The following is an 18,653-nucleotide window of genomic DNA, read 5'->3' on the forward strand; positions in this document are numbered from 1 at the left end:
GCGTCCTGTTTCGTTGACTGTCCTCTAATGTCAGCCGCCTCCTCCGCATCCACCTCATCCATTATTAACTCGGACGAGTCTTCGCTGGTCCCAGGTCCGGCAATGCTTGCGTAGGTATGTACGTGAACACTGGCTGTCTTCATGCCCTAAACGTCGACAGATTCCGCAGCGAGGAACATGACACTCTTTGCTGATATGTCCCATACACTGACAGCGCAGGCACAAGGGAGGTTTGCCTGGCACAACAAAGAGCGCCAGCTCACCGCTAACGTTCAACTGATGTGGCAGGTCGTCCAGCTTCACGCCAACTTTCAACTTCAGCGTGACAAGTTAGTAGTAGAGCCCTTTTCTACCATACCTTTCACACGCCAGCGCTCCCGTGTAACTTCAGACACCTTTCCGTACGGCGCAAAGGCAGCACGAACATCCTCGTCTGGCACGTTGTGTAGCAGCCAGTGAAATTTGAGTCGCACGTCCTGGTTGGCCGGGTCAATCACCAAGCAGCGACCGTTTTTTCAAAGTGATAGCCCAGACGTGGCTCATCCGATACGCCCCATTGAAATAACATCGGGGATCAGCGAATGCTGTGCCAACGCGTCGCGGAAATCTTGCACCCGGTACGGGCAGGCCCTGATATCGGCGTGCAAAAAAAACCGTATTGAAAACAAACCGACCTGTTGACAGTGCAGGCAAAACAACCTGATAAGTATTATCCTGTTCAGCAGTCCTGTTACTGCGGCCTGACATGGCCGCTAAAGCCGCTCCTGAGGAGCCCTGCATTCTGCGTCCGTTCACTGGCGTTGCCGGAAGCAGAATGCCACCGCTCGGCCACGCTACAGTTTTTTTTCTTCATTGCCTGACTTTTCCAAGACAAAACAAACACACACAAGACATTGATATAATATCGGCAACGCTACCTTTGTTATTCACAGTGTCCTCAGTGGCGAGAAAATGCAGCCCTGCGCATCTCTCAGCGACAATAACGCAACGATGTAAGTGGGAGACAAAACTGAGCCTACGTCGTCTACTTGAACAGTTCTAGTTGCGTTGTTAGAAACGATGTATGCAGTGATGCAGCCCAATGACCAGAAGGACGAGGTTATGCACTTCATGAACTCAACAGCCGGAAAGAAGAAAAGCGAACATTCTGGCAGCGGTGGGATTCGAACCCACGCCTCCGAGGAGACTGGTGCCTTAAACCAGCGCCTTAGACCGCTCGGCCACGCTACCTTTTTTTTTTTCTTTATTGCCGGTCATCACCAACACAACACAAAACCAACAAAAACGCGCTACAAACAGAAGGCTCACAGCAGAGCGGTTACCACAAGCATGACACTGTTACTACAGAAGCGGGCAGGCTAAGACGAGTTGCCTTTGTCAAGTTAAAATTCCTTCAGCTCGCATAGTGGTTCGACTCTTGAAATCCAGTCTGGTACAGTGGTCTTCAATTTGTGCATTTCAACCAATGCGTGTATACTCTCGCGAAAGTAGAGCCTTGCAGGGCGGGCGTCAGGGTCACAGTGAAAACCAGCCATTCTGGACCGCCACAGACTGTGCACGCCTATTAGCATAACCGTATCAAGTGGAATCCCATCATTATTTTCAGTTGGCAGCAATATAATCCCGTATGAGCCTAATGGTAATTCTTTTTTAACAGTTCGTTACAGCACATCCCAAAAATAGACGCCCTCCCAGCAGTGCAGAAATACATGGTCTATTGTCTCTGGCTGTTTACATATTAAGCAAAGTGAACCCCATGGCAGATAAAAGCCTTGCTTTCAAAAAACGTTTGTACCGACAATGTTCCTGTATGTAAATTAAAGAAAAACGTCTTTGCCCCAGGAGAAACAGGCATTCTTTTGACACGCTTCAGTACGTCTTGACCTAGACGGCCGCTATACAAGGCTCTGTACACAGGAACAAAGAAGAAGTCGTCACAAACAGCTTTATACAGGTTCTTCTTTTTCACTGAACTTAAGGATTCTGTCGAGAAGCGAGCTGACAGAATTTGAACACTGCTGACAACCTCTTTAAAAAAAATTGAAAGACGCCCTGGCATGCCTTCCGTGGCAACAACGAAATTGGGCAACACCCGCAACGCCCCCAACTTGCACACAGTGCGCAAAAAGGGGTCGGTAACGTCGCGAAAGAATCGGCTCGGCCACGCTACCTTCAGTTCTTCACAGTGTCCTCAGTGCGAAGGAAATGCAGCCCTGCACATCTATCAGCGATAATAACGCAACGCTGTAAGTGATAGATAAAACTGAGACTACGTCGTCTACTTGAACAGTTCTAATAGCGGGATTTGAAACGCTGTTATGCTGTGATGCAGTCCAATGTCCAGAAGGACGAGGCTATGCACTTTATCAACTTAACAGCCGGAGAGAAAAAAGCAAAACTTCTGGCAGCGGTGGGATTCGAACCCACGCCTCCGAAGAGATTAGTGCCTTAAACCAGCGCCTTAGACCGCTCGGCCACGCTACTTTCTTTTTTTTATTGCCGACTTGGACATTCAAAACAAGACGATGAATAATAAAACGTGCCAGCACACTTTCGCGTGACACGGCAGGTTAAATCTTTTTCAGTTTTGCCAAACTCAAGCACATGGGTTCATTGTGGCTGCTCCAGCAGTGTCATATGCACTTCCCTGTACCGCACAACACTGTGTTTGAAATGTTCTTGTACACGATTGACTTGTATATCTGCATTGTTAAACTGCATTCTGGTTTGCCACAAGCTGTGGAGGCCCAGGAGCATTATTATGGCAAAGGGAAACTCCTCTGTATTAGGAAAAGGTAAAAATCGTATACCATATGCATCTAGAGGTAGCTCTTTTTTTAAAGTTCTCTAAAACACATCCCGGAACAAAATGGCATCCCAACAGTCCAAAAGCACGTGTTCTATAGTCTCAGGTCTGTTACACAAGAAACAGTTTGTTAACCAAGGGACGAAAAGTCCTTTAACGTGCATCCATATTTTGACTGATAATGTGCTAGTGTGGAGTTTAAAGAAAAATGATTTGACTGGTGGTGATATTGGCATCTTCTTAACTCTCTTGAGTACATCATCTCCTGGGCCTGGACATTGCGACAACCGGTATATCGGTACAGGAAGCATTGTGTCTACTAGGTCCACATACATTTTTTTCCGATTAACATTCCGCAAATACTCCATGGAAAAGCGAACATGCAGCAATTTGTACGCGAGCACCACTTCTCGCAAGCACCCTCTTACTGTACCACCTACATTGAGATACGAACTGACAAGAAAATTAGGAAGGAGTCAACCAAGCCGAACATGAATTACTGTCCTGAGGAAGACATCATTTTGGTCACGAAGGTACATGAAACGCGAGACAACTTGTCGCAAAAATAAATGCGCCAGACCAAGCCCTCCTTTTTGCACGGAAAGAAACAAATTTGTTCGGCTCGTCCTTTCCCAGGTCGACGCCCAAATGAAAACGGCAAAAACACGGTGAAGTTTTTGTATGTTTGTCCTCGAACCACTCAGCACATTCATCACGTACCACACTTTAGCATTAAGGAACAGATTACATATAGTGGCACGCGAGAACATGAATAACTGCTTTCCTTGCCACACATCACTTTTTTCCTTGGCCATCGATGCTTTGTCATGCCAGTACGGATCTGGGTCCCGGTAAGAATCAAGAGGCACTCCTAGATACAATGCTGGAGTGGTTGACCAGCGCATCCGAGAATAGTGTTCGGGTGTGACCTCTCAGCTACCATGCCAGAAACCACAGCTTGTTTCCCAGTTTATCTGGGCACCTGTGCAGCTGCAAACTTTTTGTTACATTCGTCGCCTCGCAAATACTTTCTCTATTTGAACAAAAGACAGCGATGTCGTCGACATAAGCCAGTATTTTCACATGCACTGATTGTAGCGTGAAGCCCATTATGCATTCATTATTCCATATGGCCAAGCAAAACGGTTCAAGGTAGGCTGCGAATAACAATGCCGACAATGGACAACCCTGCCTCACAGAAGATCGCACTTGGAGGCTTTCAGTGAGTTCTCCATTCACAACGATCCGTGTGGTACAGTTTTCGTATGCCATTCTCACGCCCTCCATTATTATTCAGCCGACATTTGCATGATCTAATACGGCAAACAGAACATCGTGAGAAACGCGGTCAAAGGCTTTTGCCAGGTCTAGTTGTATCATCGCCACTCGGTCATCAAATGAGTCACAGCATTATAGTATGGATCGTGCCACGTGTATGTTAGTGGCGATACTTCGCCCTTTAATTCCGCATGTTTGGTGCGCGCCTACGAGCGTTGTTATAACACCCTGCAATCTTTTCGCTAGCACCTTCATGAAAATTTTGTAGTCGACGTTGGTGAGGCTTATCGGGCGATAAGCCCCACCAACAGGCGCTTATCAGGGTCATCGGTTTTAGGAATAAGCACTATGTGGGATGTTGTGAAAGACAGCGGAACACGTTTTTTCTCATAGCTTTCGTCAACAACCTTCAGCAGAGCCTAGGCTATTGAAGGTTTGAACACTTTGTAGAAAGCTGCACCCAGTCCGTCAGGGCCAGGGGCTTTACCTGCTGGCAGGGCATCTATTGCCTCCTCAATTTCGTTCACGGAAATCGGCCGCTCAAGCCGTGTTTTAACTTCTTCCTCAAGTTTCGGCATAACTGGAATGAATTCACCATAAAGCCCCGTTCAGTTTTTCACGACTGACCGAGCATATCTGCGAAATGATCACAGCTTGCGCTCTTGATTACACTACTGTCCGCCGAAATACCTGTGCTAGTTCTTATTTCTCGTATTTCCTTTCGACACGCGTATCGTTTTTCGTCTGATAACGCACGTTTTGTTGGTATTTCCCCCGCCCACAGCTGTTCCGTCCGCGCCCGAATAACTGCCAAACTATACTTATCTTCGTCCATTTTTTCAAGCTGGGCTTTGACACCCCTGATCTCATTAAAGCCTGCGCCTGGTTGGGCGTTTTCTATACACGTCAGAAATTCGAGCTGTTTACGAAGCTCTGCTTCTTTTTGCTTCTCTGCGTATCTTAATTTCGTGCTTTTTTCAATCGCTCTCATTTTCACCCCTGCTTAAAATTCTCCCATTTTGCAGCGAAGCTCAACGGTTTCGCTGTAAGTAATATATTTAATTCTTGATCTGTTTCGTTAAAAAGCTCTCGTCCTCTAACAACTTATTAACTTATAATCAACTTTACTGTTGAGGAAGAGACCGACGGCTGCCTTCCGTTCCTCGACACTGTGGTATCCCGTACCCCGACTGGTCTCAGGTTTCGCGTCTACCGGAAACCTACGCATTCCTGAAGGTACCTTGATTTTAATTCAGCGTACCCAGTCAGTCATAAGCGGTCCGTGGTTGCGTCTGTAATCAACCGCGCCAGGGAAGTACGCAGTGAATATGAAGTCCTAAACCACGAAATGAAGACCATCGAAAGTGACTTGAAAAGAAACTGCTACCCGCTGTCGTTCATTCGAAACACGCAAAGAAGATTGGCTCCATCGAAGAAGCCAGGGAAGACGAAAGTGCCAACGCACCGAAACCATAACGAGCCCCTATCCCTTACGTATCAGGAATCAGTGAGGCACTGGCACGGATGTTCCGCAAGCATGGCGTCAATGTGGCACATGTCCCGACAAGCAAGATACGAAACGAGCTTGTAAATGTGAAAGATCAGCTCCCACGTGCGAAGTTTCCCGGAGTGGTTTACAAAATTTCCTGCGCAGACTGTTCAGCAGTTTACGTAGGCGAAACGAAAGATTTCACGAGACGCCTGAAAGATCATCAGTACGATGTACGTAAAGGAAAAGTGACAACGAACGCAATCGCAGAGCATGCGCAAGAGACTGGCCATGAAATTAACTGGGATGAAGCAGAAATAATGACAACGGAAAAGAACGTATCAGCCCGCCGAAATCTCGAGTCACTAATAATCCAGACAACATCTAAAACAATAAACAAGAATGATGGCACACTGCATCCTATCTACGCGAAATCTCTATGAACAGTACCAACTGCTACAAAAAGTCCGGGACGTCCGGCCGGTTGTTCATTGTGAACAAGGGAGCCGTAGAGCTCCCGGAACGTCATTTGTTTTAAAATTGACCATGGTCAGTGACCAGTGAATCGATCAAATTATTAAGTTTACATAAATGCCAAATTAACCGATTCTTGCTTTGTTTTCTTCCAAAGGTTGCAATCACTATACTTCACTGAAAGCCACAGGTCTAACTTCGTACAAGGTGCAAAGTGGTACAAGTTCAGCTGCGACATACAGTCTGTCTAATCGAGCATGGCTGTTGCCCTGAAAATGGGTATATTGTGTATAGGTGCCATTAGTAAATAAACTTCCAATATCTTCTAAATCATGGCCATGGACGATTTCATTCAAAACATCAGCACTTTTATCACGTACAATTGACTTTTTGGCGTGATCTGAAGCTTGGCAAACGCAATTGAAATCGCCCAGTAGGATTATCACTTTGTCACTGTTTAAATATGACTCCAATCCTTCAAAAAATAATTTTCGCTCAGTCTCTGCGTTTGGTGCATACACACAAATAACTCGGAAATTAATGCCGCAGTGCAAAAAATCAACGACAAGGAGACGGCCGCTTTGACACGAGAAAATCGACTGTACCATAATACCAAGATTATTGCGAAGAAAAAGTACACAGCCACCAGAGGCACCTACAGAATGGCAGACACATGCATCAAAATGCGTACGGAAAGCGGACACCATTCGGTCTGTAGCAACTTGACTCTCAATTTTCGATTCTTGCACGGCGACTACATGTAGGTCGTTATCTAGAAGAAGGCGACTGAGCTGACACTGTCGCCTTCTTCCTCCAAGGCCTCTCACGTTAATAACTGCTACACGCAGTGCTTCACTTATTGTAATCGCCATATCGAAAAGAAAAAAAACTCCTTATAAAATGGTGTCTGCCCTCGAGCCACACCCCAATCATCGTCATCATCATCAGCCTGATTATACCCACTGCAGGGCGATGGCGTCTCCCATATTTCTCCACTTAACCCGGTTCTCCACTTAACCATATTTCTCCACTTAACACCCCAATACCCTTAGCCCAAAATGACACTTTGCACAAAAAACTATGGAGGCGGTTTCCCCGCCTGCCTTGAATCGACCGAAATGTTCGGCCGCGGCTTCAGGGTATACCGCCTCAAACCTGGAGTTTTAGGTGGCGGTCCGTCTCCTCCGATGTGGTCCTGTTGAAGCGTCCCGCTGTCAACGGCGTCGTGGGGGCGTTTTCCGGCCACCAAGGTAGCCGCACCGGGAAGAATGTCCATGCCCTCAGAATCTGGAGGAATGCAAGGAGCCTCAGTGTCGACTGAAACTTTCGCCTCGCCCTCTGACTTGGGCCCGACGTCCTGGTGAGGCGCTGGTTCACGTGTCGTGACGTCCGCCTCAACCACGGTTTTGTCCTGAGGCGGCACCCCCAGAGCAGTCTCCCTCTCACCCGCAGCGTTCTCAGTCGCAGCGGAAAATGTCTCTTGCATATCCGTCTCGTCCATGAACAAGGCGGATGCGTCCTGAGCGTTCACGGGCCCTGTCACTTTTGCGTAGGTCCCCTCGAACTGGCCTTCCTCGTGACCGAACCGTCGACAGGCACCATACATTGGTATACGGCACTCTTGGCGAGTGTGGCCGGTGCCGCGGCAGCGTGGGCAGAGCGGAGCTCCCCCTGGCATGACCACAAGGGCCAGCTCACCGGCGACGCTCACCTGGTGGGGGATGTCGTCAAACTTTACACCCGGCTTCCGATTCAGGGTCACATGCCGTGTGGTAGACCCTTAGTCCACCATGCCCTGCCCGCGCCACCGCTCGCGGGCGACATCGGTTAAATTGCCATATGCCGCAAAGGCGAGCTTCACGCCTTCGTCCGGTACACTGTGTAAAAGCCAGTGTACTTTCATGCGTACATCTTGGTTAGCTGGGTCGATAACAAGACACCGACACTTTTTCACAACCAGCTCACCAGAACTGACATTTTTTTTCACGGCGTCTTCATCCTTGAAGGTAACCGCCCACACATGGTTCATCCTGTAGGCTCCGATGGCGATGACTTCCGGCAGGAGCGATAACTCCGCGAGCGCACCGCGGAAAACTTCCACCCGGTAAGGGCGGGCCCTGATATCACAGTGCGAAAAAACTGTGTTCACAACAAAACGCCCTGTAGGCAAACTTGGTAAAACTACCTGATAATCACATCCTGCTGAAGAAACAGCGGCAAGAGACCTGTTACCGCGGCCCGGCTGGGCCGCTGAGGCCGCTCCGACGGAGCCCATTTCACACACGTCCGCTCGCTAGCGAAGCCGGAAGTGCACTTCTCGGCCACGCTACCTTCAGTTCTTCGCAGTGTCCTCAGTGCCAAGGAAATGCAGCCATGAAAATCTATCAGCGACAAAAGCGCGAAGCTTCAAGTGGGAGACAAAACTGAGCCGACGTCATCTTTAACAGTTCTAATTGCGTGATTTGAAACGATGTTATGCAGTGATAGAGTGCAATGACCAGAAGGGCGAGGTTATGCACTTTATCAACTTAACAGCCGGAGAGAAAAAAGAAAACTTCTGGCAGCGGTGGGATTCGATACCACGCCTCCGAAGAGACTGGTGCCTTAAACCAGCGCCTTAAACCGCTCGGCCACGCTGCCTTTTCTTTTTTCTTCATTGCCTGACTTCGGCACAATACACAAAAAAACTTACATTGCACAATGAGCATTCATTAATACAACAATCAGCCAGGTGGGTTGTGGCGTCGTCATGCTAAAATTCTCTTCACTAATGGCTCCAATCTTTGAAGGTAGCGTGGCCAAGAAATTCAGAAACTTGCTCGGCCACGCAACTTTCAATTCTTCGCAGTGTCCTCAGTGCCAAGAAAATGCAGCCCAGTACATCTATCAGCGACAAAAGCGCGAAGCTTCAAGTGGGAGACAAAACTGAGTTGACGTCATCTTAAACAGTTCTAGTAGCGTGATTTGAAACGATGTTATGCAGTGATAGAGTCCAATGACCAGAACGGCGAGGTTATGAACTTTATCAACTTAACAGCCGCAGAGAGAAAAAGCAAAACTTCTGGCAGCGGTGGGATTCGAACCCACGTCTCGGAAGAGACTGGTGCCTTAAACCAGCGCCTTCGACCGCTTGGCCACGCTTTTTTTCTTTATTGCCGATTCAGACGTTCAAATCAAGAGGTTACAAGAAATAAAACATGCTGGCCACACTTTGGCTAACACGACTTTAAAATTTTTTGAGTGACATCAGTTTTTCAAGTGCAGATACCCATTGTGTTGGATCAGGCAGTGCGTTGTACACATTTCTCAAGCGCACAATGCCCTCAATGAAGTGTTCGCGATCCGGGCGAACAACCAAATCCGCGTGTTCAAACTGCATTCGAGTTTTCCACACAGCGTGGAGGCCCAGGAGCATAATCACGTCATACGGTATTTCCTCTGAGTTATTCACAGGCAAGAAACGGATGCCGTATGTATCCAGGAGTAACTGTTTTTTTAAGGTTCTTTGAAGGACATCCCAAAAAAAGATCGGGTCCTAGCAGTCTAGGAATACGTGTTCTATTGTTTCCCGTTTCTTGCATAAAAGGCAGTCGATGTTCCAGGGAATGAAGAATCCTTTATCTTGAAGCCACTTCTTAACTGGGAGGGTGTTGGTATGGAGTTTGAAAAAGAACGATTTGGCTGATGGTAGTATAAGCATTTTCTTCACTCTTTTTAGGACGTCCTGTCCGGGTCCTCCGCGATGTGTGGAACGGTACAAAGGTACAGGCAACATGGCGTCTACAAGGTCTCTATAGAGGTTTTTCCTTGTAACAGTGGACAGGTACTGCTGGGAAAAACGTACGTTCAAAAGCCTGTACGCCAACACTACTTCACGCAGGTACCCAGTCATACCTCCGCATATATTTCAACAGTCGAAACAATGTATCCAGGGAGAAATCTACCCAGCCTTAGTTGCATAACTGTGCGAAGAAAGGTTATCATTTTGATCGCGTAAAAAAACAAAGCGTGACACGATTTGTCGCAAAAACAAGTGAGCTAAGCCAAGGCCACCTTTCTTGACAGGCGAAAACAAATTAGTTAGACTGGACCGCTCCCAAGTCGAGGCCCAGATAAAAATAGCAAAAACCCGGTGTATCTTTTGTATGCTCACCCTTGCAGCACACAACACATTCATGACGTACCAAATTTTTGATACCAGACGAAGGTTGCGACAGTGGCTCTTGAAAACACGGAAAGTTGCTTGCCTTGCCACCCGTCGGCCTTTTCCTTTGCTCTCAATGCCTGATCTGCCCAGTATGGTTCAGGCTCGAGGTAATTTCCGAGAGGCACCCCTAGGTACTGTGTTGGTAGGGTTTACCAAGTCAGCCGGCAAAAAGTTTCTGGTGTGTCTACCCAATCACTGTGCCAGAAACCGCGACTCTTATCCCAGTTTATCTGGGCTCCAGTCGTATCACAAAACTTTTCGACCACATTAGTTGTCTCGGTAATACTCGCTTTGTCTGCTCAAAACACCGCGATGTCATCCGCATGCGCCAGAATTTTAACCTCTGCTTCTTGCAGCTTATATCCTGTAATGCACGCATTATGTTCAATGGGCAAACAGAGTGGTTCAAGATAAGCGGCAAACAGGGGCCGAATTACGGACTCCGCTCACAAGTTTGTGAGCGTGACGTCAAAATTACGAAGCCGTGACGCAGCCTTGAGACGTCAATCGTGACGAAGTACGAAATCGTCCAATTTCCAGCGACTTTTAGCGTGGCTCCGCCCTAATAGTTCCGAAACCTCGGCAAACGTTGATGCCACAGTGTGGCACAAAACTGAGCAGGGACCGTCTCCTAACTTTTTATAACACGACGCAACTAATACGCAATAAATAAAACAAACAAAGATTTATTTTGGCAAGATACTATTTTTAGTATTGATTAACACTGAGCTCAAGTAGAAGCGTTCTTAGTTTTGTAGCTGTACTTGCCATTAGGTAACTTTTGTTGTCGCGAGGGTGCGCCGGCGCAGTCATGGCGTGCACATGGCGGCCTGCAAGCAAACAGCTGATTCCCCTAGAAGGTGCTGCTTTTTTTAACGTAGTCGGTAATCGAAGTACCGTGCGAGTGCCGTGAGCATGCTGAAAATCTAATAGAATGGGGTCGAAGTTCAGGGCCTGCAGCGATAAAATTTCATGGAGCGCTTGACACGGAAATGGACAAAGACAACTTGCGAAGGTGTTTTCGGTCGGCGCCTACTAGTATCGATGAGAAAAGTGCTTAAAGTGCAACGTGCAGGCTCCGTGATTCTATCGGTTTCTCTTTAGGAAATACAAGAAGACTGTGAAGCATGTAGTGTAGGCCAAAATGAAGCTCTGTCCTTGCATTATCATCTGTTTATATGTAGCTGGATAGTTTAGGAAAGAACATGATCATGGGAATGCTTCCACCCCTGCCGTGACTGAACCCGAAGCCTTCATTCACTGCAGTGCCATCGTAACAGGGCTTTCGATGTAGCTTTTATTGTAGTGTGCTCTGTATTTTTTTTCTTTGTTCTCATGACTGAGTTGCTTTGTTTTTGAGCGATACCTTCTTCCCACACACCATTTGCTTGATGCAAGTGATGTTTTTGCACAAGTTTGTATACCTATGAGATTTTCTGCTTATGCTACAATCACTGTGAGCACCAAAACTCGCAATATTATGCATTCAATTTGACAGCTTTACACTGTTTAGCATTAAACAAATGCGTTCTATGCATCCCAACAGTATATGCAGGCCTGTAGTCCTGAAAAGCTCACTAATGGAAACATTGCAAACATTGTACATAGCATAGCACTACTTGTGTCATGTTTCTGCACCGTGTTAAGTGCCATACTTTGTTTCCTGCTTCTGAAATGGGCCAAACCTATGACAACTACTATGCAAGCCTGTAATCATTAAGCAACTATTCTTTTGTGTTTTATGCACAATACTTTCATTTCTTGTTTCTGAAGTGTGTCAGACAGACCTGCGATGAGTACTGTGCCAGCTTACAGGCTCTAAAACATTATTCGTGTGCGTCTTCTCAGTGTAGCACAATTGTGCAGCACGTGCAAATAACTGCCTGTGCTATTGCAGGCAGTTGGTTTCGCTGCTGCATATTCAAGCGTGTGAAACGCTGCAGGAAAATAAAGGTGCACAGTGGAAACACGTGCTTCTAAAAAACTTCTGTGGGACTTTCCCATTCCGATAGGCATCACAATTGCTGACTCGTTGTGAAACACTAATTACGTACTCAAACACATGCGCACACACAAACACCCACATGCACGGTTGCAAGCAACAGTTTATATGGGGGGGGGGGGGTACGAAGACAAATTTGACTTGACAGATGAGGTTCGAGAACGCATGGTTCGAGAAAATTCATCTTTATCACAACAGGTTTCTGGCACAGACATGAAACGAGAAGGCGCTGCACTTGGCTGCCTGTGATGAGTTGGTCAGCCACGTGGGGTATATCACAGCCGATAGTTGTGCTGGGATTGATGCCACAGCTGTTGCAGCACCATGGGCAGCTGTGCCAGCCAGCTCTGGTGGCAGGTTCTGTAGAACAGGCTAAAATTGATTCTATATGGCTTTTCCCTAGAGGTATGCATGGCAATAGCGACCCCACTTCCAAGTAGCCGGTAGACAGCTGTGATCCTTTCCTGTCCAAGCCAGCAGCATCCTCCTCGTCTGCAGGCAGGAAGACATCCAAAGAAGTTATGCAACACAGCACATGCTACACGCTCTGGCTGGTAGAGGAGCGTCTAGTATTTTTGCAAAAATTGGAAGCGGCTCTTCAGCACGTCTATGCAGTTATCCACCATTAATCTTGTGGAGGTGTATTGTCCGGACCGGGATTCCATGGCAGTGGCAGCCATGTCTCCAACAGGTGCCCCTTTTACCAGCATGACCGAAAATGGCACGCTGTTAAGCACATTATTCGTCGTTGCCGACCTCAACAGCCTCATAAACTTTGACAGCCTTGCTGACACAATGGAAGAGTCGCATCAAGTAGCTCATTGCCAGGTTTTGCTGACGACATTAATGGGCGTGCAGACAACGAATGATTGAACGTTTCAGCAACACTGCTGTAAGGACAACCTAGCACTTCATATCGGTACAAATGGTGCCCCATTCCTACTCAATACAGGCATCAAACACACGCATTCCCATCTTCGTTTCTTACGTAGGCATTTCAACAATGTACGACGCGTCTTACGTTTCAGCTTTTATAAAAGCCCAAGAACGGCAATACATGTGAGGCGTGTGGAGCCTATCATAACTTATCTTGCAAAGAGCAGCGCGGCTCACTGTCGTGAATTCGACGTCTCACAGAAGGCCTGCCTCGGCCTGTGTCATGCCTGTGTGCAGCCGAGAAGTACGCTAGAAGAAAGCATCATCCCAAGATCCCACGTAGGGAGGTTCATGACCCAAATCATGTTGGCATCTGATATCTGAAAACAGGGACATCACAAGGCTACTCGTAGACGCCCGATGGGCCGTCGACAAACCCAACGACGCCCGGTATGCTGCCGTGACGAAGGAAGCCTTTCTTCGTCGCCGCCCTAGCTGCACGCCGCAAACGTTTTCGAACTGTCGGCTGCGCGAAGCCGTTGTTCGCCTCGCTCCCAGTAGCGGCTTGGAGCCTCTAGCAGCTCGAAAAAAGCGCAGTGCACCCATTATCTGCCGCCGCACAGACAGCGCACTCGGCCGCACACACCCATCTCAGTTCATCGCGTCGCACAGTCAGTGTCCTATATCCTTCCCGAGTAGCAACATGCGTCGAAACATCTCGTCCGGCACGTCAAACAGTCTTCGTACACCGTCCTTCGCCAATGATCGCGTCAGGGCGCTGCCGCTACCACCTCACGAGAACGCCGGCCGCCGCATAGATCGCCGCCATTTTTCCTTTGTGAGCGGCTCGCGTCGCTCACCACCCCCGCTCAAAATTCGCCCGTAGCCAACGTCATCACTTCAAGTGTCTTCATGACGTAAACAGCAGACTTCGATGACTTAAAGAAAGGCCGCTCCCGCCGTGTTGCCGCTGGCCAATAGGAAGATTGTGAGTGTGATTGTGAGCAGTCTTTAATTCGGCCCCAGCAGTGGTGATAGCGGGCATCCCTGTCTCACCGACAACAGCACGCACAAGCTATCAGTGAGCTCGCCGTTAACAATCATTCGCGTTGTGCAATTTTTGTAAGCCATCTTGACACCTTCCGTAATGACACTGCCCACGTTCGTGTGTTCAAGTATGCACTGCAATGCCTTGTGCGAGACACGATCGAAGGCTTTTGCAAGGTCAAACTGTATCATCGCGACGTGACCACCAAGCGCGTCATAACACTCGAGCACGCTTCGAGCCACGTGAACATTTGTCGTGATACTGCGGCCTTTAATGCCACAAGTCTGGTATGGTCCAACCAACATTTTAATAACGCCTTGCAGTCGCCTTGAAAGAACTTTGGTGAATATTTTATAATCCACATTAACAAGAGTTATTGGGCGATATGACCCTAGCAGCAAACGTTTCTGAGCATCATCGCTCTTTGGGATTAGCACAATATCTAACGTTGTGAAGGACAAAGGCAGTCTTTTCCGGTCATACGCTTCGTTAATGACATGAGAAAGAAAATGGGCTAGCTCAGAGCAGAATGTTTTATAGAAAATGGCCCCTAAGCCATCAGGCCCAGGTGCTTTCCCGGCAGCTAGGTCATCTATTGCACATTATATCTCACTTGGTGTAATTGATTGTTCTAGTTGTCTTCACATCTTCGTCTAGCTTTGGCATCAATGGGAGGAATTCTTTTGGAACCCATCTTTAAGGTCCTGTGGATGACTTAGAATTACGTTAAAGTGCTCGGCAATCCCTTGCTTAATTTCATTTCTGTCCGACGTAATGTTGTCACCTATAGCTAGCTGGCGGATTTCCTTTTGACATGCGTATCTCTTTTCGTCTGAAAGAGCGCGTTTGGTTGGCAATTCATCCGCCCAAAGCTTATCTGACCTTGATCTCACTACTGCCGCCTTGTATATCCCCGTATCTATCCTTTCAAGTTCAGTTTTCACTTCCTTTATTTCGCTAATATACAGACCAGGTTCGGCATTCTCCATGGTAACAAAAAACTTCAGTTGATGGCGAAGCTTTGTTTCAGCTTCTTTCTGCTCGCGTCGGATGACACTACTCCTTTCAATAGCCCTTGTTTTTACTTTCTGCTTAACCTCTTCCCAACGAATGGCGTAGCTTACTGGCTCGCCTGTAGTCACATTTTTCAGTTCTTTCGTTACTTTGTCGACGAAAGCTTCATGATCCAAAAGCTGCGCATTCATTTTCCACAAGTCCCAGCTAAAGGTTCGTTTGCTCTGCGTCTTACCAAAGGTGGCAGTTACCAAGCAGTGATCACTATATGCGACGGGTTTTACTTCGCACTCACTACACCAGAGCACCAATTCCGCAGAGACATACAATCTGTCTAGCCTTGCGTGGCTGTCTCGCTGGAAGTGGGTAAACTGCGGACGAGTACCGCTGGCAAAAACGCTACCAATGTTTTCAAGGAACACGCAAACATTTTGCGCGGTCGTCAACATTGCACACACAGTTTAAGTCGCCTAGCAGTATAACCACTTTCTGACAGTTTATATATGCCTCAAAGCGTTCAAAGTGGGATCGCCGCTCCATGTCAATATTCGGCGCATACACACAGATAACGCGGCACTCCAATTCGCCAAAGACTACATCAGCCATAGAGAGGCGCCCGCTGCCACATGGAAACACTGACAGCACTGTGATGCCAAAGCTTTTCCGTGTAAATATGGCGCAACCAGCTGATCCACCAATCGCGTAAGAAATACACACATCAAAATGAGCTTGAAAATTGGACACCATTTGGTCCGTGAGCTTCTGGCTCTCAATTTTTGTCTCTTGAAATCCCAGTATATGCAAGCCATTATCTAACAGAAAGCGACTCAGCTGGCATTGCCGTCTTCTTGCTCCGAGGCCCCGTATGTTTAACGTCGCTACCCGTAGCGCTCTTTCGATACTAACCGCCATGGCTACACGATAGAATGGTGCCCGTTACAACAGACCGAGGGTGTATGCTCCTGATACTGTAGTGATAAGCACGTCGACGGGCAGCAAAAAAACAAAACAAAAATAAACCCGACCGTACAAAAACGACAAAGTAACCTTGGCGCCTGCTACCTGGTACAAATAAAAACAACGAACCGTTTAGGATGACAGCCATGGCGTTTGCGGAAACCCCCCAACCACCTGAGCTATACAGAACACGTTTACGGAGGCGGTTTGCTTCAAGGTATGCCTCCGAATACCTGTGGCTTTGGTCGGTGGCTCGTCTCCGCCCCCACCGTCCTCCTGCGTCTCCACGCTGAGGGTCATGTCGTGCGGTTGTTTCCCAACCGCCGGGCAGACTGAACTGGTGGTAATGGTGGTAATAACCTCAGGTTCTGAAGTGCCGGGAGGTGGCTCAGAATCAACTGAGGTTTTCGACTCGGCACTCGTAGCGGTCGAAGAGCCCTGTGAAGGAGGTCGTTGGTGCTCTGCCGCGACCACTTCAGCTCCGGGCGGCTCCTGCTGCGACAATGGTACCGCAGCTTTTTCGGCGACCTCCGCTGTTACACTAGCCGCCGGTGCTGTCTCCTCCATGTCCACCTCGTCCATGAGAAGGTTTGAGGCGTCTTCGCTGGTTAACGCTCCTGTTACATTGGCACGTCCGCTGGCATTGGCTACTCTCATGAACAAATCGTCGGTACGCACTGCACTTGGGAATGCGACATTCGCGACGAATGTGGCCCGTGCCATGGCACCGCAGGCAGAGTGGAGCCCTACCTGGCACGACTACGAGGGCCAACTCGCCGGGGACGCTCGCCTGGTGTGGCAGGTCGTCGAGCTTTACGCCCGACTTCAACTTCAAGGTGACCACTCTTGTAGTTGAGCCTTTATCAGCCAGGCCATGCACACGCCAACGCTCTCGGCCGACGTCTGTCATCTTCCCGAATGGCGCGAAGGCAAGCCGTAGTCGAGCGCGATTTGAAGGTTATCGCGCGAGCGTCGACCGAAAACGTGAAAAGCGCCATGGCCCAGAATTCTCTGCCGAGGCCAGGGAGGCATCAAGCCAGCTTCCCTCACTCTTTTTGCTGTTCCTTCAGCAGCCGTCACTCCCTGCTGGGCTATCAGTTTTCTTTTTTTTTTCTTGCTTCTGCAAACAGGCAGGGATCGTAGCGCGTACGACGTATTCTTCGGTATTATCTGAAAATGGACACTTTATATCAACAAATGTAAAGCTTAAAATAGAGAGAAAGGGCGGTGAATTTGTCGCGGGGGTGATGGTTGTTGTATGGAACAGCGAACGAAGGAGAGAAGAGTGCAAAATCATGATTTTTCCTGTTCCAAAACCGGCCGCCAGGTGCCTGAAGTGCTAGGCTGGTCGACGCTCGCGCGATAACCTTCAAATCGCGCTCGACTGTACGTCGTCGTCGGGAATGATCTGCAGCAGCCAATGTACTTTCATGCAAACGTCCTGGTTGTTAGGATCAATCATGATACATCGGCACTTTTTCACTGGAAGCTCACCCTTGCCGACTATCTTTTTCACCTCTTCTTCGTCCTTGAAAGTCACCGCCCACACATGACTCATCCGGTAGGCTCTGAGGGCAATCACATCCGGCAAGAGCGATAACTCCGCGAGCGAGTCGCGGAATTCTTCCGCCCTGTACGGGTGGGCCCTAACATCACAGTGTAGAAAATCTGTATTCAAAACTAAACGTCCTGTTGGCAAACTAGGCAAAACAACTTGGTACTCGTTTTCCGAGGCCATATTCCTGTTACCGCGGCCCTGCTGGACCGCTGAAGCCGCTCCTGAGGAGCCCTGCATCCTGCGTCCGTTCACTAGCGTGGCCGGAAGCAGAATCCCGCTCGGCCACGCTACCTTCAATTCTTCTCAGTGTCCTCAGTGCCAAAAAAAGTGCAGCCCTGCACATCTATCAGCGACAAAAGCGCGAAGCTTCAAGTGGGAGACAAAACTGTGCCGACGTCATCTTTAACAGTTCTAGTAGGGTGATTTGAAACGATGTTATGCAGTGATAAAGTCCAATGACCACAGGGGGGTGAGGTTATGCACTTTATCAACTTAACAGCCGGAGAGAAAAAAGCTAAACTTCTGGCAGCGGTGGGATTCGAACCCACGCCTCCGAAGAGACTGGTGCCTTAAACCAGCGCCTTCGACCGCTTGGCCACGCTACCTTCAGTTCTTCTCAGTGTCCTCAGTGCCAAGGAAATGCAGCCCTGCACATCTATCAGCGACAAAAGCGCGAAGCTTCCAAATAAGACTGTGATGTTATATATGGGCCCAGGTCCGTTCAGGAGCTCTGGGCAGGTAGCAGAGCAGGTTCACAGACACACGGACGCTTTTCTTTTCTTGACCAATTAACGTAACTGACAACAGACATGCATACAGCCTAGCTTATCCCAATAGGATATGTCCCAACACAAAACCGTCCTACTTCTGGTTTGGGACTTCCAGTCGCCCGAGGACTCGGTAGCGCGGCAGGCCACGCTCCGGCGTCTGTATCCGGCGTCTGC

The 18,653-nt window shown here is 48.4% G+C and overlaps 3 non-coding genes across 3 annotated transcripts; all 3 read right to left on the minus strand.

The window, feature by feature from the left end:
- Window positions 1–1,148: 1,148 nt before the first annotated feature.
- TRNAL-AAG (transfer RNA leucine (anticodon AAG)) lies at window positions 1,149–1,230 on the minus strand. Its single transcript has one exon. It is a non-coding gene; the product is annotated as a tRNA-Leu (tRNA).
- A 7,375-nt stretch (window positions 1,231–8,605) lies between these two features.
- Window positions 8,606–8,687, minus strand: TRNAL-AAG (transfer RNA leucine (anticodon AAG)). Its single transcript has one exon. It is a non-coding gene; the product is annotated as a tRNA-Leu (tRNA).
- Window positions 8,688–18,232: 9,545 nt separating this feature from the next.
- TRNAL-AAG (transfer RNA leucine (anticodon AAG)) lies at window positions 18,233–18,314 on the minus strand. The gene has a single exon. It is a non-coding gene; the product is annotated as a tRNA-Leu (tRNA).
- Window positions 18,315–18,653: the final 339 nt, after the last annotated feature.

This window comes from Amblyomma maculatum, chromosome 2 (genome assembly GCF_055883805.1).
Source record: "Amblyomma maculatum isolate TAMU_Amacu chromosome 2, ASM5588380v1, whole genome shotgun sequence".
NCBI lineage: Eukaryota > Metazoa > Arthropoda > Arachnida > Ixodida > Ixodidae > Amblyomma > Amblyomma maculatum.